The following is a 25,479-nucleotide window of genomic DNA, read 5'->3' as shown; positions in this document are numbered from 1 at the left end:
TGATTTAGGTTTGAGGCTTAGACTAAAAAAAACAACAGCTGAATATCACAATATGAACGGGTATCTCATCTCTGTACAACCTGGCACAGACTCTGTCCCTCAGAACATTTTGGGAGAGCATTTAAAACAAGAAGCCTGTGAGGAAATCAGTCCTTAGGTGATTAAGGAAGTAAAAGGGGGGCTGTCAGGGATAGCTTTGGATTTTACTAAGGCCTATTCTGGACATGGTATTTAATGGTGATGTTTTGAAGGGACTGAAAAACATCATGGAGAAGTGGAAGATGTAATAGGCAAAATGACAAACTATATCACAGATTCTAGATAGTACACCATTCAGAGTTGTATCAAGTTCAAATAAATGGGAAATTTGAACTTGTTTGCACCCTCAAGTTCTGAAAGACCTCAGGAACAAAATTTTAGAACTATTATTAGTAACTAGTCTTTAAGCCTGTTACATTAACAGGGGCTAGAATAGATGTGTCTGTCTGTCTCTCTGTCTCCTTAGCCGCTGTCTATCTGTCTTTCTTTCTATCTGTTTTTCTGTCTCTCTCCCTGGCCCCCTGCCTATCTCTCTCTGGCCCCCCCGAGCAAACCAAGATTGCTACCTGCCCCCCAGCATACCCCTCCCCCCAAAACTGGATTGGGCTTTTCTCTGAAGGCAAGCATGATGTAGCAAGCCCTCACAACACAAATGCAGCCCTTATGGGAAAGTTTTTCCATCTTAGTAAGTATTAGAAACTTTTGAGTTTCTTCACCTGGCATGTGTACCACATCCCACCTTCCATTGTCGCACCGGACTACTTAAGTCATTGTATTTTCTTAGAGCTGGTTAGATGTGTGCCACTAGAATTTCCCCAGGACACAATTATTGCTTTTAAAAGAGTTTTGTTTTGGTAGTTGTCGGTAGGCTTGTCACTTACATGTGGTACTTTTTCCATTAGTGTCTTAGGTTTTTCAACCATTTTTCAAGTTTCTTTTATTTTTTGCACTCAGCCCACTATAAGCCTCCTTGGTAAAAATTGAGTCATATGATTTTGCAATGGCTATTTTTTTTTTGTACCGTAGGTTCAAGAAAAAAGTTCCCAGCAGATTTGGGAAGTGCATGTGGCTTCAGTCTCCATAAGTTCCAGAGCTTTGTTAGATGCTGAAGATGCATTGGCATCAAGGGTACATCATTTACCTTTGATGTCAGGGTCAGCCATCATCAAAGTGCTGCCCAAAGAAGAGATAAGATTTATACTTGACTTTGGTGACGACCATATTGGAGCATTGCATTGAGAGCACTGAGGCACCAAGGTCATTAGTGTCTGCAAAGCGCCTAGAGTGAGGATATTTGGCTGGTAAAGAGCATATAGCAGGAATAGACAAAAGGATAAGCAAACACAATCATCTGAGTGCTAGAGTTACTAGAGCTTGTCATGAGATTTGTAGGTAGTTTAATAAGTCCGTTAGGGTTCATCAGAGCTTTGCTAGAAATGTAGAAACATGATGGTAGATAATGGCCCAATTGGTCTGCCGATCCATAACATACACTATTTCTTCCTCTCCCTAAGAGATCCCATGTTTCTGTCCCACACCACCTCTACTGGGATATTATTTCTATAAAAAAAAAAAGTATTTGCTTAGATTACTCTTAAGCCTAGCATCTCTTAACTTCATCCTATGCCCTCTCATTCTGGAGCTTCCTTTCAAATGAAAGAGATTTGCCTCATTCATATTTATACTCTCAGACACAATAGGATATAATCCTACTGCTAACAGTACTTCTTTCAGAAATGCTTTTATAATTGTATTTTAGGGTCCTCAGAGGGCCACCACACACTCAACTCATTTCAATGTGTGGGGCTTTATGCTCCCGTTCGTCATTGGGCCCATGTTTCTTACTTAAACTTTTTTTTAAGGTAATTTTAAATATAAATACTAAAAGTACTTAGCTTTAGGTTAAACGTTAGTCGGGGGGGTAGAAATATCCGCCAACATGTTTCGCCCATCCAACTCAGGGCTTTATCAAGACTCCCTCACCCTAAATGGATAAAGAAAGACAAGCCTAAGTGTCATATAAACCATAAAGCCTATAATCAATTAAATATAAGTCTAAACTCTTACCGTTCGTTGTTTGTTAGTAATCATTTTACTGCCACCATCACGTCGCTAGCGTAATGGCGGACTAATTCAGTGTCAGCTGATTTATACGTGAGCTAGACGTCAGCGTCTCAACCGTAAAGACGTTGAGGGTTGACGTCATACTCAGGTCAGTCTAATCAATTATGTATATGTTGTATAGAATAGTGGATGATAAACAGAACAACCCCCTGGGGCACTCTTCATAATAGGGAAGCCCATTCCAACTCATTATTAAGACCTCTTGGTGCCACTGTGTTAAGGCGATAAATCCATCGTTGTTCAATATGATTCAGCCTACCCTCCCAATCTCCTTCTAAGTCTGTCTCAGGTATATGATCTATGATCCTCCATTTAATGTGTTCAATACCATGTCCTTTTTCCAGCCAATGTTGGACTATGGGAGCTTGCATCGTACCAGTGTTAATACGAGATTTATGCTCGTTTAACCGTGTGTTAATGGCTCTTTTGGTTCGTCCCACGTATACTAAGTTACAGGGGCATACAATTACGTATACGACCCTCTTGGTTTTATGGCATGAAGGTATTTAAACATTTCTATTATATCTCTCCCTCCTTTCCTCCAAAGTGTACATCTTTAAGTCAGTCACCATACGCCTTATGACGAAGACTATGAACCATTTACTTGGAGTAGTAGTGTATGTTCTCATCAATTCAAACAGAACTCACAAAATGAAACTTCTCATGTAATGTCAAATGATATTAAAAAAATCCTCTTATTCAGAAAAACTACTTAACTGTAGACTAAAGTTTAAGCATGAGCAGTTTCATTTTGTGAGTTTTGTGTGAACCGATGAGAAAATATACTCCCCCAGTAAAGGCATATACAGTGGTACCTTGGTTTATGAGCATAATTCGTTCCAGAAGCATGCTCGTAATCCAAACTACTCGTATATCAAAGCAACTTTCCTCATGGGGGATAATGGAAACTCAAATGATTCGTTTCACAACCCACCTTGATGATGAAAAATCACTAGCAGCCCACGCTGTCTCTGTGTCCTCATCTTTCACCGGCAAGCCCGCACATCCTCGCGGGTTGGAGCACCCTGCCAGGCCCACTCCCGGGGCCCACAAGACGGCAATAACAGCAGGAAGCCAAGTGTAGGACCGTAAAGGCAGCCGACATGGACGTCGAAGCAGCAGGAGAGAAAGTGGCTCATGGGCCCAACCTCCTTCTCCTATGACACGCACAGGATTGTCTTGCGAGCCTCCTTGTCACCCACCGGCGCAGCTCACTCCCCCTGTACGTGTATCACCCTCCCGCTTAACTTGGAGTGCCACTTTCAATCTGCGCCGCCGTCCGGTACGCCTCGACTGCACAGGCACCCGAAGAGCCAACATCCGGGGACAGACGCCGACTCTCACTCCACCAATTGTAGGCTTCCGAAAAGAAGGACACGAGAATTTGGTGGTGGGTTTTGAAGGGAGGATGATGGGAAAGTTTTCTTTTGCTGATCATTATATTTCGGGGTTTCCTTGGTTACGAGTTGACCATGTTGGGGAAATTCGGCGCATGCATCTTTCAGAGAAGCTGTTCAGGTAGCCCTTGTAATGGTGGTTTGGAGGACTTGTGTATCGAGTCAACACTCATCTTGCGAGTCACAGTTTGCTCGAGTGTTTTGCTTGTCTTGCAAAACACTCGCAAACCGCGTTACTCTTAAACCGAGGTTTGACTGTAATTGAAATCGGTGCTTTGGTGTTTGAAGTCCACAACTCACATTATTTGATGATATCTTAGTACATTGTTCAAATGATTATTTTTTCTCAGTGATCTGTTGGTATATGACACCAATTTTGATGGGTTCAAAGTCAAACGCTGGTGATGTTCATTGTTGGAGGGATTGTGGAGACATTGGTTCTTTTATACATATGTAGTGGAGTTTCTTTTTAAGGGAGTTTTTGTCACAGGTATTTGAATATGTGGGAAAAATTGGTGAGTCATAATATACCTATAAACATGAATATAGCATTGTTAGGTGCTAGTGTAGGTGGCAAAACTGGTAGTTGTTCAAAATTGGTGACATAAGACGCTCCCTACATTAGAGGTGGTATGAACAACGTTGATGGGAATATGACAGATATAGAATCACTATCTTAGTGGCTCATAACTGGCAACAGTTTCTTCTTATTTGGAGCAGGTATCTGGAACATGAACTTAATATGGGGTTGATGTAGAGATTTTTGTCTTTTTATTTTCACATGGAACATTGGATTCCAGAGATGTGATTTTGATATTGTATGTGTTCCATATAATTGGTGATTGGAAAATGACTTGATGGTACAGTAGAATCCCAATTAACCGGTATTCAAGCACCCTGTATACTCGCCCAACCAGCAAAAAAATTTGCTGGCAAAAAAAATCATCCCCAAAGCAGCAGCAGTCCTGAACCATGAAGTCCCCTTCCCTCCCTCCAGCCCTGAAGCAGCAGCAGTGGTCCTGAGCCATGAACCCCCCTCTCTCCAACCCCAAAGTAAGCAGCAGCAGTGGTCCTGAGCTGTGAACTCCCTCCCTGCAGCCTCAAAGCAGTGGCAGCGTTCCTGAGCTGCAAGCCCTCCTCTCTCCCTCTGTCCCTCCAGTCCCGAAGCAGCGGCAGCGGTCCAGAGCCATGAAATCTCCCTTCCCTCTCTCCAGCCCTGAAGCAGCAGCAGCGATAGTGGTCCTGAGCCACAAAACCCCTCCTTCCCTTACTCCGGCCCCAAAGCTGTGGCAGTTGTCCTGAGCCATTAACCCTCCCTCTGTCCCTTCCTCCCTCCCTCACTTACCAAAGCAGCAGCCAGTTAGCAGAGGCAGTGCTGAAAACAAGCTGCTTGCGGCCAGCCCCGGCAGGGCCTTTCCTCAGCTGCAACACTTCCTTTCCTCTGATGTGGTAGAGGAAAGGCTCTGCCGGGGCTGGCCGTGAGCAGCCTGTTTTCAGTGCTGCCTCTGCTGACTGGATGCCTCTGCTGCTTTGGTAAGTGAGGGGGTCCAGGAGGCCAGACTGGGGAGGGAAAGGAGGTGGACTAGAAATGTGTGTGGGCCTATGGGGGGAGAGTCCAGCACGGCCCCATAAGTGGGGGGAAGAGAAAGTGACTCAGAAAGAAGGGAAGAACAGATGCTAGACCTACAAGTGGGAGTGGGAGGATGATAGAGTGAGGTGGGAAGAGAGACAAAGCTATTTTTACAGTAACTCTCAAACAACTAGAAACTACAGTTATTCGGCATCCACTAAACCCCATGGGTGCCAGATAACTGAGAGTTTACTGTTGTTGTTTTTTTTGGGGGGAGGAATGAGGGGGTTGTTTTTCTTGTGAACATTTTCAGGTAATATAGAAACATAGAAACATAGAAATAGACGGCAGATAAGGGCCCACGGCCCATCTAGTCTGCCCACCTTAATGTCCCTCCCCTACCTTTGCCCTGTGAATAGATCCCATGTGCCGATCCCATTTGGCCTTAAAATCAGGCACGCTGCTGGCCTCAATCACCTGTAGTGGAAGACTATTCCAGCGATCAACCACTCTTTCAGTGAAAAAGAATTTCCTGGTGTCACCTCGTAGTTTCCCGCTCCTGATTTTCAACGGATGCCCTCTTGTTGTCGTGGGACCCTTGAAAAAGAAGATATCTTCCTCCGCCTCGATGCGGCCCGTAAGATACTTGAACGTCTCGATCATGTCCCCCCTCTCTCTGCGCTCCTCGAGCTGTAATTTGTCAAGCCGTTTTTCGTATGGTAGATCCTTGAGTCCCGAGACCATCCGGGTGGCCATTCTTTGCACCGACTCCAGTCTCAGCACATCCTTGCGATAATGCGGCCTCCAGAATTGCACACAGTATTCCAGGTGGGGCCTCACCATGGATCTATACAATGGCATAATGACTTCCGCCTTACGACTGACGAAACCCCTTCGTATGCAGCCCATGATTTGTCTTGCCTTGGACGAAGCCTGCTCCACTTGATTGGCAGACTTCATGTCCTCACTGACGATTACCCCCAAGTCTCGTTCTGCTACCGTTTTTGCTAGGATCTCGCCATTAAGGGTATAAGACTTGCATGGATTCTGGCTGCCCAGGTGCATAACTTTGCATTTTTTGGCATTGAAGTTGAGTTGCCATGTCCTAGACCATCGCTCCAGTAGGAGTAGGTCGTGCATCATGTTGTCGGGCACTGAATCTTCATCTGTTGTGCATTTGCCCACTACATTACTCAGTTTGGCGTCATCGGCGAATAATGTTATTTTACCTTGAAGCCCTTCTGCCAAGTCACTTATAAAGATGTTGAATAGGATTGGGCCCAAGACTGAGCCCTGTGGTACTCCACTAATCACCTCCGTCATTTCGGAGGGGGTGCCGTTCACCACCACCCTTTGGAGCCTACCTCCAAGCCAGCTCCCAACCCATTTCGTCAATGTGTTACCTAATCCTATAGAACTCATCTTGCTCAGTAACCTGCGGTGTGGTACGCTATCGAATGCTTTGCTAAAGTCCAGGTACACGATGTCCAGGGACTCCCCAATATCCAGCTTCCCCGTTACCCAGTCAAAGAAGCTGATCAGGTTGGATTGGCAGGATCTCCCCTTAGTAAATCCATGTTGTCGGGGATCCCGTAGATTCTCCTCATCCAGGATCTTATCTAATTGGTGTTTGATTAGAGTTTCCATTAGTTTGCTCACTATCGATGTTAGACTCACTGGTCTGTAGTTTGCTGTCTCCATCTTTGAGCCTTTCTTGTGGAGTGGAATGACATTAGCCGTCCTCCAGTCCAACGGGACGCTGCCTGTACTAAGGGAGAGGTTGAAGAGCGCGGACAGTGGCTCCGCCAAGACATCACTCAGCTCCCTAAGCACCCTGGGGTGCAGGTTGTCCGGCCCCATTGCTTTGTTAACCTTGAGCTTTGACAGCTCACCGTAGACACTGCTGGGCGTAAACTCAAAGTTACTAAACGGGTCAACTGAGCCAACCCTTGTCTGTACGTTATGTATTTGTTGGTTAGGCTTTGAAAGAACCATTACGTCTTTACATTTATATTATGCGATGGTCTTTTCAATAAAATAAACAATTACAAAAAAAAAACAACAGAACTCGTACATACAGTATATAGCAGGTCTAAAACTCCATTTTTCCTGCGTAGAAGGTGCTTCTAAGTGAGGTGTGGTGGTTGTTTTTTACCTGCATACTCTTCAGTGTTCTCTAGCAGTATGCTAGCATTTTATTCTGTGTAGTTTATGGAGTTCTCTTCTATTCCTAATTATTTGAATTTAAACTATTTTTTATTTGCTTTGAAGAGCCCTATAACAATTATTTATTTTTAAATAATTTATATTCTGCATATCCTACAATTTTATGCGGATTACAAATTATTTAGGTACTCAAGCATATTTCCTTAACTGTCTACTGGGCTCCCACTCTATCTAATGTATCTGAGGCAATGGGGATTAAGTGACTTGCCCAAGGTCACAAATGCAGTGTAGGATTAGAAATAGGTATAAACATTTTCTCCAATTCACATTGGCTGAGATAAGTATGGTTCTCTCTCCTTTTGGAGCTTTCCATGTAAAGACCCATAGAACTTTTTAAAAACCAACTATATTAACTGCATTCACCAAATCCTTCTGTTTTTTTAACTTAAATTCTGTAATTCTTTACATGTAAACCTCTTTGGGGCCTCTCTAAGGGAAGAAGTGTTAAAAATATAGCATCTCTGAATCATTCTAATCTATTTGTCATTCTTATATAAGATGGGACATAAGACACCCTATTTCCAGACATCAGGAACCATCCCAGACGATAAACTGGGTTAGAATGCCAGAGGGATGAGTCCTAGAGTAAATTTCCAGACTGCAGGTTTCACATCGAGCCATTAGTTTCTGCATCACCTTTACAATACAGCCTTTCCACATGATAAAGGATTCAGGGCAGAACCACCAGGCAAGGACTAATCAATCAGGCTCAATGATGCCTTTTTACCCAGGCTCTGGCACTGAATTTCCAGGAAATGACAAACTACAAAAATGTAGGGTAGAAATGTTAATAATCAAAAATCACAACCTATTATTTATTATTACAAAAGAAGGAGGTAAAACTGAACCTTCTCGACATTTCCCAATGTAATAAGTGGTGAGACCTCAGAAACTCTTAACCCAACTCTTTATAGAGCAGCAAAAGCTGGTCTACTCGGTGGGTATCTTTATAATCACTGGTCGATCACCACCTCCAACCCAAAGTAATCCTTTTATCATATTAAAATAATAAATATCATAAATATGCTATAAATACTGTAAATGTGGAACTTAGCTTCAAATGAGAATGAGCTGAAGCCTCGAGCTGCAACAACTGCAAAACACATTTGGGCAACCCCAGATAAATGGAGTGACAACCGTAAGAAAATTATCTCCAGAGAGCTAATCACGCAACCTTCATACCAAGCGCAGCTTGAAAAACACACCAGAAATTACATTCTTTTTTTTTTTCAAAATCTTTATTATTTTCAAAACTTACAGTAAGTGTAATAATAAATACCACATTTTATACATCAATAACACACTTAATATTCCATTAATATCCATTACAGAATTAGACCCCCCTCCCTCCTGAACAATCATAATGTAATCACATGAAATTTCTATAATGAACCCCAATATATCTAAATATATAAATCTAACAGACCCCCATCCTCCCCCCTCCCGGATGTGCACAACATAGGGAAAAATATTAATTAAACATTACAGTATTTTGCTAATGGCTCCCAAATCTCCTGAAATTTCTTAAAATTTCCTTTCTGAATGGCTAATATTCTTTCCATTTTATACACATGACACAACAAATTCCACCAAAAACTATAATTAAGCCTCGTCCAATTCTTCCAATTGCTCGTAATTTGTTGTATGGCAATTCCTGTCATTACTAATAAAAGCCTGTTGTTCTTAGATGATAATTGACTTTTTGCTCTCATTGACATGCCAAAAAACACAGTATCATAGGATAATTACATTCTTGATCTGGGCCTTAAAGGACAATGTGGAATCAAACACAACTCCCAGGTACCTACACTGCCCACATACCGGTACAACCTCACCCACAAGAGAAATTTCAGCTTGATAAAATGCTAATTTCTTACCACGACCGATATAAAGCACCTCAGTTTTCACGACATTTAATTTTAAATGGTTTTGAGACATCCAATTCTGAATAGTACAAAAACAGTCATATAAAAAAGACAAAGCTTCGTCAAATGAGTTTTTCACTGGGATAAGAAATTGTATATCGTCAGCATAATGATGGAACATCACTCCCAAAGAGCGTAAAACTGCCAACAGAGTTGACCCTTGAGGGACCCCACAAGACAAAGTAACCCACTCTGATTGCATCTCATTAGCCTCAACACAAAATGAACGGTTCCCCCAAAAAGACTCAAACCATGCCAACACCGTACGCTATAGTGCTTTTCAAAGCAAATATAAAAATAGTTTAAATTCAAATAATTAGGATTAGAAGAAAACTCCATTAACTACATAGAAGAAAATGCTAGCATATTTATTTATTTAAAATTATTTATAACCTGCCTATCTACAAATCTAGGTGAGGAACAAAATAAGCTAAAAACAAACACAAAACAGCATTACGTGCACAATATAAAACAAAAATAAGTATTTTTGGAGCTAAAACCAAAGAAACATTCATACAGCAAAGTTTTCAACCTTTTTCTAAAAGGCAAAAGCATAGTGGTTTGAAGCAGAGATAAAGGAAGGGCATTTCAAATCATTGGGCCCTGGACTGAAAGCATTGACTTATGATTGCTCAAAAGTAGCACCACCGCCAATGACAGAACTTCCAAACAAGTTATGTCAGAGGACTGTAACGCACATGAAGGATGATACCACTGTAACAAAGAGCGAATACTCGATGGACAGTTAAACTGAAGCACTTTGAAGATCAAGCAGAGAATTTTAAACTCAATCCGCATTTCAATTGGCAACCAATGAAGCTCATGAAGTATTGGTGAGATATGATCATATTTGGAGGCATGAGCAATAAGACGTGCTGCAGCATTTTGTGCTAGCTACAACAACTGCAAAACACATTTGGGCAACCCCAGATAAATGGAGTTACAATAATCAAGTAGAGGGGTTATCAACAACGTGACAACCATGTGAAAATTATCTCCAGAGAGCTAATCACGCAACCTCCGTACCAAGCGCAGCTTGAAAAACACACCAGAAATTACATTCTTGATCTGGGCCTTAAAGGACAATGTGGAATCAAACACAATTCCCAGGTACCTACACTGCCCACATACTGGTACAACCTCACCCGCAAGCGAAATTTCAGCTGGATAAGATGCTAATTTCTTACCATGATCAATATAAAGCACCTCAGTCTTCGTGATATTTAATTTTAAATGGTTTTGAGACATTCAATTCTGAATAGTACCAAAACAGTCATGTATAAAAGACAAATCTTCATCAAATGAGTTTTTCACCGGGATAAGAAATTGTGTATCATCTAATAGCAAATTAATTTGGGGCCAAATTGATTTCCAAAAGGCATTAATACAAGGACAGAAATAAATTAAATGATCTAAAGTCCCTGCATCCTTATGATACAATTTTATTTGGTACTTCAATGAGGTTTAAAAGTCAAATTTCAATGTCTAACAATAAATTACTATTAATATTGACAGGAGTTGCCATTCAACACATCACTAGGAATTGGAAAGACTATACAAGACTCAATTATACCTTTTGGTGGAGTTCAGTATGTTATATGTATAAGATGGAAAGAGTTCTTGCTTTACAAAATGGGAATTATGATAGGTTTAGAAAGATATGGGGGCCATTGATTGAATATTCAAATGATTAGACACCTTTAGATACTTGAAATTTTATAATAAGAAGGGATATAATACATATATGAATGAATTTTATTGATATAGGGAGGGCTGGGAGGATGGGATGGGGGGTAATTTAAAGTATTTAAGATTTATGGTTAAGAATGTACAAATGATTTTGTATGGTATAAGATATCATATTGTATACTTGTTAATTGAAGTGAAAATGAATAAAGAATTTAAAAAAAAAAAGAAATTGTGTATCGTCAGCATAATGATGGAACATCACTCCCAAAGAGCGTAAAACTTCACACAGCGGGAGCATATAAAGATTAAACAAAACTGCAAACAGAGCTGACCCTTGAGGGACCCCACAAGACAAAGTAACCCATTCTGATTGCATCTCATTAGCCTCAACACAAAATGAACGGTTCCCCCCAAAAGACTCAAACCATACCAACACCATACCTGAAATGCCCAGCGCTCGTAATCTCATAAGCAAGATATAATGGTATCAAAAGCAGCAGAAACATCAAGGAGCACCATAAAATGCAAGGTATCATGATCTAACCCGCTCTGCATGGTATCAAGCATGGAAATAACAAGAAGCTCAATCAAGTGTTTTGGTCTGAAACCAAACTGAAAATCATCCAATATCGCATTCTTATCCCAAAAATCTTGCAGTTGAAGTAATACCACTTTCTCAAGAACTTTAACCAAAAACCTTAAAGAAGATATGGGATGGAAAAGTTCATGTGCAGTATGCAGGTCAAATGCAGTACAATGGCCTGATATGAATCGACTTTATAAAAAATACAACCAAGCATCATGCGACCTGAAAACTGTCCCACTTATCTGATAACAATTTCCTCCCCCAAATTTAGAGCTCGCCTCATGCAATGGGTACAAACTACGTTCACGGAAGGTCAATTCCCACAGGACCTAGGTGAGATCATAATCACCCCAATTTTGAAAGACCGTAAAGGCCCAATAGATATCCCTTCCAACTACAGACCCATCGCTTCAATACCAATATATGTTAAACTAATAGGACTAATTGCACAATACCTCACAAACTACCTGGAAGACCACAACCTACTTCATCCATCACAATCAGGGTTCAGAACCAACCATAGCACAGAGACACTACTAGTAACTCTCCTAAACACAGCCCGACAGCACCTTAGCAAAGGCAGAAGGATGTTGATAATTCAACTTGATCTCTCTGCTGCATTTGACCACACCATACTACTACAGATACTAGAAGCCATAGGGATCTGAGGCATGGTATACACCTGGTTTCAAGGATTCCTCAAATCAAGAACAAACGATCTTAAATCAGACCCCTGGTCTAACCCCTGTGGAGTACCACAAGGGTCACCACTGTCACCAATGCTCTTCAACCTCTTTATATCCTCCCTTGGGTCCACTCTAGATAACCTAGATGTAGCATCATTCAGCTATGCAGACGACATCACCATTCTCCTCCCCTTCGACTCACCAGCTCCCACTTCAATAGAAAAACTGAAAAAAACACTAGAAGCAGTGGAAAAATGGATGATAGACCACAAATTGAAGCTGAAGTCTGACAAAACAAAATTTTTACTGCATAAAAAGGCCAAAACCCCATCCATTATAGAATTAGAAATAAATGCCATCAAATACCCTATACAGTCCGCTCTTAAACTCCTAGGAGTGATGATAGATAGATGCTGCACCATGCAGGTCCAAATCAACAAGACTACTCAGAAAGCCTTTTTAATCATATGCAATCTACGAAAAATAAGAAAATTCTTCGACAAAGAGCAATATAGGCTCATAGTCCAATCCCTAGTCCTAGGTCTAGTGGACTATTGCAACATCCTCTACCTACCATGCCCCGCAAACATGATAAAACAATTACAGACTGTACTAAACACAGTCCTCAGATTGATCTATTCACTAAGCAAATATGACCACATCACCACTGCTTACCTAGACTCACACTGGCTACCTATACAAGCGCAAATTGTACTGTGTATTAATATTCAAAGTAATAAATGGCACTGCCCCCACATATCTAAACAATCGCCTAAGTTGGAACAATATAACTAGACAAAGGAGAACTCAGACCCCATTTACCTACCCCCCATTCAAAGGTACTCAGCGCAAGAAGATGTATGACAACCTACTAGCGACACAAGCAGCGAAACTTGACCACCCCATCTCCAACATGCTGACAACAACGACCGACTTCAAATCATTTCGAAAAGAAATCAAAACCCTGCTATTCAAAAAATGTATCTAGATATCAAAATACATCCCCTTGTCCATCCCCTCTCTTGTAAATTTCCCTTCAAAGTCTCTACCACTCTAGTAATTTTCCCTTCAAAGACTCAATCATGTAAACAGCACCCTAAATTGTAATTTTCCTGGAAATGTCCAGTTATCTTCTTTTGCAATCCGCCTAGACATGCAAGGTACTGGCAGAATAGAAGTCACTAATGTAATGTAAATGCAGCTGGTGGGTTTAAATCTGCCTGCCACTTGTGATCTGTTGCCGTGGTATCAGAAGAAATTATCTTTTCTGTTGCTTGAATTGAGCCCTTTTTCCTGAAGCAGTGCGGGTGCGCGAAACAAGGCTCTTGTAGAGAAAGGGTTTACTATATTTTCTACCATTGGACCGGAGTGCAACCTGTGAAAGTGGAGAAGTGAAGTGGAGAGTTTGGGACGAGACCGGAGTGATTGTGGGTCCTGGCCCGTTTGTGCTGCAGCAGTACCTGGAGACTTCAATAGCTGTAGAAGCTTTTTGAGCTACACTAAAATGTGTGAAAGAGAACCCATTGTATTATATCAAGTGCAGCAGTGGACTGAGGTCTTGAATTGGTAATACAGTGATATTGCAGGACATGTGGATAAGCCTCTCCAATGGAAGCCTCTACTGTTCCCAGCTAAGTACTTGACTTTTTTGTATTTTTGTCTTTGTTTTTGTATTTTTGCCTTTATGTCATCATACGTTAGGCACTGTTTTGTTTTGTAGCTCTGTGCTATATTGTCTCTGTGCCCAGGTGCAGTTCAGTTTTTTCTCAGATTTCTGAGTTTTTTACTGTAACTCTACCCGGTCACAAGAAGAACCTATGATTATTGGACTCTAGCCGGTTGGCTTGAATGGTCTGGTGTGGACTAAGATTCCTGCCTGTCTTTCTGCGGCTCATTTTGATAAAGATTTGTGATGGCCAGTAGCTCATGACAACACAGTGTCTTTGTAAAAAAATTTTGTCAGGTGTTTGAGAATACTTTAAATAGTGAATTTTTTGATGAGAAGATCACCTTATTGATAGTTTTTTGCAAGGTCAAATAAAACCACCACACCTCACTTAGAAGCACCTTCTATGCAGGGAAAACAGAGGGAAAAAATGGATTTTTAGACCTGTCCTATATTGTATGTACTGGTTCTGTTCTTTTTTTTATTTTGTAATTGTTTATTTTATTGAAAAGACTATCAGGTAATATAGGTGATAGGAAGAAGTACAAAAGTAGCATTGTGAGACTCAAAGGTGAAGAGATAAAGAAAAAGGCTGAATTGCTTAACAAATATTTATGTTCTGTGTTCACGGCTGAAGAGTTGGGAGCAGGACCGCAGAAGACAAACGTGAATAGGGATGGAGGAGTGGTAGACCCTGATCAATTTTTAAAGGGTTGTGTTCGTAAGGAGCTAGCTAAATTAAAGGCTGTCTTCATTTTCAGTGGTCCTATCTGCATTGTCAGCTCTGAAAATACACAAAGTTAAACAGATAGGTCTGTTTTATTTGTATGCAAGCTGTGGCTGGCCAAACATTGACATGTGCTTTTTTCATTTTCCATGTCTTAGCTATTGACTGAATAGAAGTAGGAGTTAATTGGAGAGTAATTGTATGTTGTTTGCCTGAAATTTCATAGGCTGTGTAGGAAGAAAAAGGGATGTCCAGTTATGGACAGTCACAATTTGCAGAGTATTTTACAAAAATACTTACCTATTGCAGAGTATCTGCAAAATAAGTAGAAGGCCACAAGAATTACTTGTGTAGCTGCCGGGCATCACACACAGCTGGAACAGCCATTTTACAAACAAACACAAAACAGTATCACTCAGAGTTTTGAAATTATAAACAGGGTCACATACAGGTAAGTGGACAGTTTTGCCACCTAGGCATGTAACTGTTGCCAGTGATGGATTTTAGAAAACTGGATATCGAGGGGAAGGCAATAAAGAAGCTAAGATTAGCTTGGTAACCACAGGTGCACCTTGAAACACTTTTCCAAAGCTAAGACCAAACAAATAATTAGCTGGCACTTAACTTCTGACTCAGCAGATGCAAATGCTAGTGGGTAAAGTTTTAAATCTATGCATATTTTGCTTTTGTAAAATAAGAAATACATGCATACTTGCAGGCCTCCAAAACTGTGCATGCCTTGTATATACATGTGTAAACAATGGTGTTTCCCAAATTTGTACTATGATGTCTAGAACTATTTAAATTTGTATACCTGTTATTTATACAAGCAGTATGCATAAGCAACCCTTCTAAATGGCCTCTGTAGGTCTCTGAGTGATCTTCTAGCACAAAGAGCCTTCTCTATAGGGTAGCGGTCCTCAAATCCAGTCCTCGAGGCCCACAACCCAGCCTGATTTTCTGAGATCTATTTGCATACAATGGAAGCAGTGAATGAAAATGGATCTCAAACATAGTCATTGTGGAAATCCTTAAAACCAGGCTAGGCTGTGGACCTTGAGGACTGAATTTGAGGACTCCTCTCATAGAGCTTCCCAACAGTTCTATTTATAAAGATATCCATAGTGAATATTCATATCCCTAGTATTCTGTAAGAGAATCTGGGCACCCATATGCCGTGATAGAATTCATGCTTAGTGTGCCCAGATTTTCTTAAACAATACTAGGGTAAATCGGTATTTCAACTATGTCAATAGCAAGCATAAGTGGGTGTGCGTAACTGTTGGGCTCTCTCTGATTGTGCCCTTGTATTTACATACTAAGGCAATTGTGCTCGTAAGTTACAGAATACCACCGAGCACATAGCTAGCACTTACATGTGTAACAGTCTCATGCTTAAATGCTAGTATTCTATAACTCTTGCACACAGTTGGCACCTTTTATATGAGCAGAATGAGATGGTTTGTCTACAAATCAAGTCAATATTTTGTTTATTCTAAAACTGGACCTATTGAAGAGTAGTGCTGCCAGATTCACCAGTTTACTTCAGTGAATCGATTCGTTTCCTTAAAAAATTGGATTCACTGATTGAGTGAGCCCCAAGTCTCCTCCAGGTCTGTTAAAGCAGCAGCAGCAGTAGTGAGCAGGCTGTTCCTGGCCTGCCTGCCAGGGCCTTCCCTCTGCTGCATTACTGATGATGTGGCAGAGGGAAGCCCTGGCGGGCAGCCCGCAAACAGCTTGTTCATCACGGGGGGGGGGGGGTGATCGGGAAGTGCTGCACAGGGGATGGGAGAGAGAGATGGAAAATTACTGCTCAGGGGGATGGGAAGGAGGAATGGAATTCCCTTTTCCCTCGCAGAGTTTCACCACACTGGCCATGTCACCATCAAATCTCACCATATTGTGGTATCGGCAGCAATTCCCACATGCCTGCTCCTGACCTGGAAGTCTCTCCACAGCAGAGGGGAGACTTCTGGGTTAGCTGCAGGCAGCATGTGAGAGTCACATGACCCGAAGAAGCAAGCCTTGGAGTACAAGGGAGGAGAGGAAGGAAAATTGGTGGCACAGGGGAGTTAAGGGGTGAAAGGAACTTCAGGAAGGAAAGCTGGTGACACGGGGAGGGAAGAGCTAAGAGGAAGGAAAGTTGGTGGCACAGGGGGAGGGAAGGGGTGAATGGAACTTCAGGAAGGAAAGTTAGTGGCTAAGAGGGAGGGAAGCGGTGAAAGGAACTTAAGGAAGAAAAGCTGGTGGCACAAGGAGAGGGGAGGGTGAGAGGAAGGAAAGCTGGTGGCACAGGGGGATGAGAGGAAGACATGTATGGTGAGGGGAAATTGCACATAATGGAGGGGAGGAAGGGAGATCTGGCACATGGAGGGGGATAGAGAGATTTGACATAGGACACAAGGAAGGAAGGGAGAGAGAGAGGTGTTGGACATTGGGGTAGATGAGAGGGAGAGAGAGAGAAACAGGATGTAGAAGGGGAGAAGAAGGGAAATGTTGGATCCAGGAGCAGAATGGAGTGATGGAGAGATGCCTGGAAATGGAAGCGAGGGTAGAGAGTGGGAGAGTGCAGCAGGGCAGAGATAGGGAGATGTCAGGCTATGAGAGTGGGGAGGAGATGCTAGTCCATAAGAGTACATGAAGAAAGATGCTGAGAATGGTAGAACCCTGAGGGAGAGGAGAGGGTGTCAAGGAAACAGATAAGAGGATAGATATAACAAAGGGTAGAAATATGGTAATGGAGGTACATTGAAGATGAAAGGGAATGGAGGGCTGAGGAAGGAATGAGATGGGGAATGGGAGAGAAGATGGAAATTTGATAGGAAGCTGAAAAGTGGAAAAGAAGAAAAGGGTAAGAAAGAAGCAGAAAAGAGCTAAAAAAGAATGATCAATATGTGTGTGGCAGGTGTAGTGAGGGAATAGACAGGAGAGAGTAGAAAAAACAAATGGATAGCAGCCACTTGAAGGAGAATTAGTAGATGACAGGAAAGCAGAAAAAAAACCTGAAACCAACATGATGAAAAAAATAAAAGCAAAACCATAGTAATTGTAGTGTTACATCTTCTTGCTTTTTACTTTTAGGGATGTCCTAAATTCCCTTCAGAGGTATTGGAAATTGTTATTCCCTTTCCCTCAAGGAAAAATTGTAATTGAGAGGGCTCAAAAAAAATATATGAATTCTGATCCAAAATGATCTTACATTTACAAGGATATCTCAATTGGTACTTGGCCCCCAATTGTATTATAAACTGTTTCAATTCAAGAAACCTTTTCCATCTGGCTTGAGTTGCTTTTGAGATGTCTGGAAACTTGCTGATCTTACTGTCCAGAAAGGTCACCTCTTTCAACCTGAAAAACAGTCTAAGAAGTACCTCTTTGTCTTGTTGAAAGACAAACGTCACCACAAGAGTAAAACGACATATTACTTCTTCTACTGAAGTTTCAAGGACTTCTGTTAAGTTCAGGGGACTAGGAAATTCAGAAGAAACAACTGGAGCTGAAGCTTTCTGTTTTGATACTGGCAAGTAATATATCCTATGTAAAGGAGGTAGTCCGGTCTCAGGATATTTAAATATTTCTTTTAGGAACTTATAGAATACTAGTCTTTAAGCCCGTTACATTAACGGGTGCTAGAATAGATGTATGTCTTTGTCTTTCTTTTATTTTTTCTCTCCTTGGCTGCTTTCTGTCTGTCTTTCTTTCTGCCTCTCTTTCCTCCCCCTGTCCATCAGTAGCCCTTCTCCCTTTCTTTTACCTCCCCCCTGTCCAGCAGCACCCTTTCACTGCTCCCCTGTCCAGCAGTAGGCCTCCCTTCCTGTTACCTCCCCCTGTCCAGCAGCACCTCTTCCCTGCTTCCCCTGTCCAGCATTAGGCCTCCCTTCCTATTTCCTCCCCCCCTGCCCAGCAGCACCTCTTCCCTGCTCCCCCTATACTGCAGCACCCGTTACCTGATTCTCCTGTCCAGCATCTGGCTGTTTAGAAGAGGAGGGCAGACAGAAGAGCAGCAGAGGGCCTTACAGTACTTCCTGGCTGTGGATAGGTCTGCCAATGCCTGGAGGAGCTGAAGAGCAGGGTGGCCTGCGCTTAGAGGTTGCTCGGGTGCGTGGGAAGCTGTTTTACCTGCTAGTATGTGTGAGGAGCGGCCGGGATCGCGTGCAATGTCCGACGTTCTTTTGCCGACCGTTTAGTTCTGTGCCGGAGGTATTTTTAAGTTTAAAGCTGGCGCGGCGGCTTATTTCACAATCCCCACCTGCGTCAGAAGACTTCTACGACTCAGGTGGAGCTCGTGAGAGGAGCCGCCACCGCGACTTAGAACTTAAAAATATCTTCGCTCAAAACATCCTTGGGGTTCTGAGAGTGTGGTGCCGTTTTTTTCTCCCAAGGTAATACTACTATAATAAAACCCTAAGCGCACATGCCACCACAGACATACGTATCACGGAACACGCAGGTAGGAGTGCGCATGTGCGTTTAGGGTTTTATTATAGTAGATATCTTTAGGAGATATTGTTAGCACTTTAGGAAAATTAAGAATTCTAAGATTCAACATTTTCATATAATTTTCAAAGTTTTCCATTTTCCTGGCAAACAATAATATGTCCTGCATTATAACAGACTGAGAGGCTTGTAAACTTTGAGTTCTCTGATCCAAGCTATTTATTTTTCCTTCCTGGTCCTTCAATTCCTCCTGGAGTTTAACCAATCTCTGTTCTTGAATAGTTACCAGTGGTAAGGTTCCTGTACATAGTTTATACAAAGAGTCTAACACTGTCCAAATAGACTCTAAAGTGATTTCAGCAGGTTTTACCAAGGGAAGGACTAAGGAGAATATGCCCTTCACTCGCTGAAATCTCAGCCACCTCCTCTGAAAAAGTTGTTCCTGCCGAAGAAACTTGAGGATTAGGCAAGCCCTCCAGCTCCTTTGGTAACGCCATCAGTCCCTGTGAAGCCGCCGCTATTCCCCAGTCTCGCGGCTGCAGAGGGGATGGAGGTCCCGCGGTGTTAAGTGAAACTTCGCTCCCGAGAGCCGAAATCTCTGATTCGGCTCAACTGGTACGCCGTGAGGCGATGATGTCAGGAAATGGGTATTTCCTCCTGCCTTGTTGAGGCTGATCCTGGCTGCTAGGCTAAGGCAGCCGCTTTGCCTCGTCTTTTTGGCATGTCGCCAGCAAAATCTATCCCGAAATCGGGCAGGAAACTTAAACAGCATAATTTAACTGTTTAAATGGAATATGGATAATAATTAGCAAAATGTTTAAATTTTGACAAATAAACTGGCAGAATTTGCTAATTTTGTGTGCAGAATTTTGAAATTTTTTGCACAGAATTCTGCCAGGAATAAACAGGTAGAAAGGGATGAGATGGAAAAATCTTGCATATTGTAGAGGAGAGAGAGACATACATGGATAAGAGAAAGAGAGATATGTTGGTCATAGGGTGGAGGGCAGGGAGAGATGTTGCATGAGGAGGAAGGAAGAGATGCTGCATGGAGAATAGAGAGGTTTGACCCAGGGAATGAGGCAGGGAGAGAGAGAGAGTGAGAGATGGTAGACAGTGGGGAAAAAACAGAAATGTTGGATATTGCTGTAGAAGGGAAGGTATCACAAAAACAAAAAATGTACTGTTAAAATTATTTAGCAGGAACTCACACTCGTCCAGTAAAACAATCAAAAAGACAGAAAATCATAAACAATACGAAAAATGGAGAAAAACTGACCTCATACACGGACAGTCGGGACTGCACTGTACCCTAAGCCATCTGTATCATCACAGGTCTGAAAAAACTCCATACATAAATTTTCTGTCAATCTTTCATCTCTTCAATAAACTTTTCTTTCAAAGACTTTTTTCTATACAAACTGAAATATTATCAGATATTCACTGCATAAAACTTATGATAATGGCTACAACTGGAACAAAAATGCCTCTAAATATTCACACCAATAGATCACCATAGAAGGAGCGGTTTAAGGAGCAGTTTCTTTAAAGCATGATAATTCAATTCGGGAGCCTCAACCTTGACGAAAGTATTTGAAACATGGACATGTTGGTGGAGGCGCTCCCTTAAAATTGTTCAGCTAAAAAGAATTATTAAAAAGAAGTGTTAAATAGAAATGTTAAAAAATATAAATTAACCAAAAATAATGTACCATTGATCCTATGAAGATCGGGTTCAGTGATTTGTTTCACGTGAACCACTTGGGTAGTTTGACCCTCTGAGGATCTTTACCATCCTTGAGCTTACCAAGGTTTGGTAAGAAAAACTTTAATATAAAGAAAACTGGAAGTGTAATATAGTTGAAGTTGTGAATATTTAGAGGCATTTTTGTTCCAGTTGTAGCCATTATCATAAGTTTTATGCAGTGAATATCTGATAACATTCCAGTTAGTTTAGAAAAAAGTCATTGAAAGAAAAGTTTATTGAAGAGATGAAAGATTGACAGAAAATTTATGTATGGAGTTTTGTCAGACCTGTGATGATACAGATGGCTTAGGGTACAGTGCAGTCCCGACTGTCCGTGTATGAGGACAGTTTTTCTCCATTTTTCGTATTGTTTATGATTTTCTGGCTTTTTGATTGTTTTAGTGGATGAGTGTGAGTTCCTGCTAAACAATTTCAACAGTACATTTTTTTGTTTTTGTGATACCTAGTGTATATGGCTGTATCCCTTTACTTAGGGCTCCTCTTACTACGCTGCGATAGCGGTTTTAGCGCATGCTGAATTGCCGCGTGCGCTAGATCTTAGTGCCAGCATTGAGCTGGCGTTAAGTTCTAGCCACATAGCGCGGGTTTAGCGCGTGCGGCAATTCTACGCGCACTAAAAATGCTATCGCAGCTTAGTAAAAGGAGCCCTTAGTGGAAGGGAAGGTACAGAAATGAAAGATGAATGGTGAGCACGAGGAAAGAAGAAAACGTCAAATGTGCAGGAGACCCTGGTGAACAAGTTAAGAAAAGACAAACAGAAACCAGAGCTTGAGACCAACATGACTTGAATAATAAGATGAACAGACAACAAAATAATTTTATTTTCTGTTTTGTGATTACAATATGTCATATTTAAATATTAGCAAGCTGGTGTTAGCGAGTGTGATCTAGGACCTAACAGAGAAAGGAAAAATCTTTTTTGTTTGGTTTATACCACAGCACCGGCATGGAGTTGGAGAGGACAAAGGGGGGTGGGGTGGGAGAAGAGGCTACATAAATTAACCCACCAGGCCGTTAAAAAAAATTGCACGATTGGGCAGGAAAAGTGAATCGAATTGAAAAATCTATTCAAGAGGACAAATCAAATCAAAACATTTTTCCCTGAATCTGTCAGTACTATTGAGGAGTGATGTGAGAATTGGAGCCAAGAACTATCTGAATAAATATGCAGAATTTAGGCTGCAGCTGGAAGTAGAGGAAATGTCATTTTACCATTGTTTTCTGGCAGAAATACTTAAATCCTTAATTTTATTTTTTCATTATAAAGTAATACTGTCAGAGCAGCAATATATACTGTACATATGTTGACAGTGTAAACCCTTCTGACATGGGCTGTTCTTTAAGGACCATTGCACAGTACTGCTCATAAGATTGGGAGTACTGGATTGCTGGCTCCAAAGGATTAACTATGTGAATATTATATAAACCAACTGAGCAAACAAAAATAGATAGTACATGGTTAGGTAGGTCACAGAACCAGTTCATACAGTAAGCTGAGAGGACAAGGAAAAGACATGTCTTTTCTCAACTGCCATGTGCTGTCCTGTTAGTTTGTGAGAAATGCAATATGTAGTATTTATCTTTGTACTTGGCAACAATGTACATTCTGGTAGTGAATTCAAAATAATGAAAGCTCTGAATAGATGCTTTTTCTAAACAAAAATTTAATCATCGGTGCTAGATTTTTGATGTTTACCTATTGTGCTTCTCAACCTCTCCTGGAGGCACACCTAGCCAGTTTCAGGATTACCACAATGAATATGCATGAGATAAATTTGCATATATTGGAGAGCATTGTTTCTACAAGATGATTTTTTTAAAAAAAATATTCTTTTCATCCCATTTGTATGCTTCTTTATGCCCGTCTCCATGTCCTGTGAATGTGGGCGACTCCAGCTTTCTTCGGTTCGTGTTCAGCCATTCTTTCTTCTCAAGGTTTTGTACTTGCATTTCAGAAGGTTAGGATGATTAATGGCTAGTTGCCTTGTTCATTTCTATCTAGTTCTAATAATTCAGTACAACTGTTGGCATTACCTTCTAATTTGTCCTTGTTGATGCCTATGCAACATGCCAGCAAATTCTGCTGGAAAATTTTCTCGGTCTTTGCTTTGACATGGATTGTTGCTACAGGAGAGAGCTGGCTTTAATGAAACCTATGTTGGCCAAAATCATTTCTTTACCATTAAAGATCTTACTGATCCTCTTCTTCCCTACTTGCACTCCGTCATAACTGACGTAAGAAGACTTGAGGCGGTCCAGAGGAGGGCGACGAAAATGATAGGAGGCTTGCGCCAGAAGACGTATGAGGAGAGACTGGAAGCCCTGAATATGTATACCCTAGAGGAAAGGAGAGACAGGGGAGATATGATTCAGACATTCAAATACTTGAAGGGTATTAATGTAGAACAAAATCTTTTCCAGAGAAAGGAAAATGGTAAAACCAGAGGACATAATTTGAGGTTGAGGGGTGGTAGATTCAGGGGCAATGTTAGGAAATTCTACTTTACGGAGAGGGTAGTGGATGCCTGGAATGAGCTTCCGGGAGAGGTGGTGGAGAGTAAAACTGTGACTTAGTTCAAAGAAGCGTGGGATGAACACAGAAGATTTAGAATCAGAAAATAATATTAAATATTGAACTAGGCCAGTTACTGGGCAGACTTGCACGGTCTGTGTCTGTGTATGGCCCTTTGGTGGAGGATGGGCAGGGGAGGGCTTCAATAGCTGGGAGGGTGTAGATGGGCTGGAGTAAGTCTTAACAGAGATTTCAGCAGTTGGAACCCAAGCACAGTACAGGGTAAAGCTTTGGATTCTTGCCCAGAAATAGCTAAGAAGAAAAAATAAAAATTTAAATTGAATCATGTTGGGCAGACTGGATGGACCATTCAGGTCTTTATCTGCCGTCATCTACTATGTTACTATGTTAGTCTTGAGCATGGCATGGTCCCAGACAGTTTATTTTGTAGACAAAAAGAAAGTAGAACTATGGTGTCAGTGGAGGGGCTGGTTGGGCCAGGGAAGAAGAAACAGAAGACAGGCTGTATTATAAGCAGAGCAACTGCTTCACTACATATTCACCCTATCTCCTCTTGTTTCCTGGAAGCTTCTTGGAAGGAAAAGACTAAGATAGAGCAAATGATTTTTGGAAGTGGTAGGTTGGGACATGTGACACCCCCTCCCCTTTTACGACAATTACACTGGCTTCCTGTTAAATGTAGAATTTTGTTTAAAGTTTTAGTATTAAATACCAAGGTATTTCATTACACAGTGTCTGAAAAATTATCACAAGCTGTGACATTGTATCACCCAATCTCCCGTTAAGATCTGAGATGGCGATGCGCTTGTCACTAGATGGAATGCAGCTAGTGAAATATGCTGAGACTAGGATGAAGGCGATTTTGTTAGCAGGGGTGAAAATGTGGAACAACTTAGTTAGACAGTTAAGGATGATGAACAATATACAAAATTTAAAAAAAACTGCAGAAAACAACCTTATTTGTGAAAGTGTTTTCTTAAACATGTGGAGGGGCATTTTCGATAGGATGTTTAAGTCTTATTTGGACATTTTGAAAAAAACGTCCAGAAATCCAGTAGAGAAAATGTCCATTTTCAAAACAACCAGATGTCTTATCTTTTATTTTTGAAAATGACCTATGTAAAAGTTTTGGTTTTTTGGCCATTTTCAAAAATAAAAAAACGGCCACATGAAAAACACACAAAAGCAAGTTTTGCAGACATACCTAATTACCTTGTCTGATCGTGGCAGTGGAATCCCCATTAGCTCAGCTGGTTTCGGTGCAGTCCTGCTAGCTCAGCTGATGGTGGATTCCCCTGCCAGGATCAGCTGAATTGGCAAAAAGAAAAAAGTCTCTCCCTCCCTCACACCCACCGATCCCCTAAACTCTTCCCCCCCTGACATATTCCCATATCCACCCATCTCCCTACATCTCTTGTTTCTTGGATAAGACTAATGTTCCTCACTCCAGGCAAAATGGGTTCCATCTACTCCACAGTATCAAGCTAATGAGAATGGACATTTCTTTTTCTGTTCAAATTTCTTAATTGATATTTCTAAAATTCAACACAATAATACACACAGCATCTTCAACTATAAAACAGTTCTGTTCTTGCTCCCCTCATGCCACACTATATTTCCCACTCAATGAATGATATGACTAACCACAGAATTGAGCTAGCAGTTCTAAAATGTTAGAATGTTGAAATAGCAGGCCTTTATTTTCATCAGCTTATTTTTCATAATTATGACATAAGCAAACTCTTTTCCACCAAACATTCATAACCACTTTTGTATTATTCTTCCAGTGGAGTCTTCACAAAAATCTTATTCTACACCAGGGGTATCAAAGTCCCTCCTCGAGTGTCGCAATCCAGTCGGGTTTTCAGGATTTCCCCAATGGATATGCATGAGATCTATTTGCATGCACTGCTTTCATTGTATGCTAATAGATCTCATGCATATTCTTTGGGGAAATCCTGAAAACCCGACTGGAATGTGGCCCTCAAGGAAGGACTTTGATACCCCTGTTCTACACTTTAATAACTTCCTGCCTTAACTATTGCAACACTGTCTATGCTGGACTTCCACTTTATCCTAACAAACGTTTTTAAACTGTACAAAATA

General features: G+C 41.3%; 1 protein-coding gene across 4 annotated transcripts in view; it reads left to right on the top strand.

Moving 5' to 3' along the window:
• The window catches only part of DENND1B (DENN domain containing 1B), a 454,561-nt gene that overhangs the window by 231,957 nt on the left and 197,125 nt on the right, over nt 1–25,479 (top strand). The gene's annotated exons all lie outside the window — the stretch shown is intronic.

Source organism: Geotrypetes seraphini, chromosome 12 (genome assembly GCF_902459505.1).
Source record: "Geotrypetes seraphini chromosome 12, aGeoSer1.1, whole genome shotgun sequence".
Classification (NCBI taxonomy): domain Eukaryota; kingdom Metazoa; phylum Chordata; class Amphibia; order Gymnophiona; family Dermophiidae; genus Geotrypetes; species Geotrypetes seraphini.
The sequence above is the reverse complement of the archived record's forward strand: the minus strand, read 5'-3'. Positions and strand labels throughout refer to the sequence as shown.